Genomic DNA, 884 nt, shown 5'->3' with positions numbered 1-884 from the left:
AAAAAAAAAAAAAAAAAAAAGAGAGAGAAAAGAAAAAAACAGAAAAGAATACTACCAGCACGAACGATAAGTTTTCATTTATCAAAGTTATCAAAGAAACTTCATTTCCAAAAATTCAAAAACCAACTTCATAAATAAACTCGTCAATGAAAATCACGATATAAAAAAAAAAAAATAAAAAAAAACTATCACCAAAATTAATTGACAAGTAAAACATTTACACTTCAAATCACAATCATAAATGAGGATCACGAAAATGTTATAAATACAAAAAAGAAATTGGTATATTATCAGCACCGATGATGACAAACGGTTATTGAAATGTTGTCGGAATAAATTCCAAGTGGAAAAATTCCAATTCAAATTAATTCATTGGAATAGATGAAGATCGGCACACTAACTTCAAGAGGGAACTGTGACGATTAATTTAACCAAGTTGCACGGAGTTACAGCACCGCGTACGATTAAATTCCGAAAAGACGAATGTGAACGTGTACCGTGTATGCAAAGCAGTGACGTATGACGGCGAGCAGACCTTTGAAACGGAAACACGAGCGAGAATGGAAAGTTGACGGGAGTTTACTTGCCAAACGGATGATGGCCCTTATCAACCTCCTTCCCTCTTATATACTCCCAGATAATGACGGTTCAACCGCGGACAAAATAACTCGTGTACGCTGTACTATGTAACGAAAATTAGTTTTCAATAAATCGAATGGATCGCGATCTCGATGGATCGAAATTTGATTTTTCGATTTTGGAAATTTTCTAGCTGATCTCGAAACCACGGAACGTTTTTCTCCTTTTCTTTTCTTTTCTTTTTTTTTTTTTTTTTCAAAATAAGAAGCGTCTATTTTTATCGAAGAAAATTACAATCTTGAAAA

At 33.0% G+C, this 884-nt stretch overlaps 1 protein-coding gene across 4 annotated transcripts in view; it reads right to left on the bottom strand.

The window, feature by feature from the left end:
• Positions 1-659, bottom strand: part of LOC102678727 (spermidine synthase) — a 4,899-nt gene extending 4,240 nt beyond the window's left edge. Inside the window, exon 1 of one of the 4 annotated variants that reach the window (XM_006619589.2) lies at positions 536-659. The gene's annotated coding sequence lies outside the window, so the exon portion shown is untranslated. Of the gene's footprint in view, positions 1-297; positions 317-401 lie in introns of those variants that run through there. The other 3 variants (XM_006619588.2, XM_006619587.2, XM_031512368.1) reach the window with 3 other exon arrangements.
• Between the last annotated feature and the right edge of the window lie 225 nt (positions 660-884).

The sequence above is a fragment of the Apis dorsata genome, unplaced genomic scaffold (assembly GCF_000469605.1).
Source record: "Apis dorsata unplaced genomic scaffold, Apis dorsata 1.3 scaffold_425, whole genome shotgun sequence".
NCBI lineage: Eukaryota > Metazoa > Arthropoda > Insecta > Hymenoptera > Apidae > Apis > Apis dorsata.
Note: the sequence above shows the minus strand (reverse complement) of the source record. Positions and strands in the feature narration are given on the sequence as shown.